The 254-nt window shown below is 33.9% G+C and overlaps 1 protein-coding gene across 1 annotated transcript in view; it reads right to left on the bottom strand.

Annotated features, from left to right (window-relative positions):
- LOC119587433 (probable G-protein coupled receptor CG31760) overlaps positions 1–254 on the bottom strand; it is a 44,880-nt gene that overhangs the window by 23,734 nt on the left and 20,892 nt on the right. The window lies entirely within an intron of this gene.

The following is a 254-nucleotide window of genomic DNA, read 5'->3' as shown; positions in this document are numbered from 1 at the left end:
ATAACTGACCCAAAAATAGCCACAGAATCCAACATAGTAAAACAAAAAACTAAATAAGATTAGATACCTTACGGTGGTAAATAAATCCTCTGGCCAATAGTTTCAGTTTGGAAGGTTAAAGAAAAGTAATAGGCATCAGAACATTGAGCAGTTTATTATTATTTTGGGTGCCATGAGTCTGGAAAGAGTTCGTTTTGAGGTAAGAATAATAGGGATTAATAAAACGGGATGAGAAAGATGGGGATAAGAAAGAA

The sequence above is a fragment of the Penaeus monodon genome, chromosome 22 (assembly GCF_015228065.2).
Source record: "Penaeus monodon isolate SGIC_2016 chromosome 22, NSTDA_Pmon_1, whole genome shotgun sequence".
In the NCBI taxonomy this organism is placed as follows: domain Eukaryota; kingdom Metazoa; phylum Arthropoda; class Malacostraca; order Decapoda; family Penaeidae; genus Penaeus; species Penaeus monodon.
This window is presented reverse-complemented; position numbering and strand designations above follow the sequence as displayed.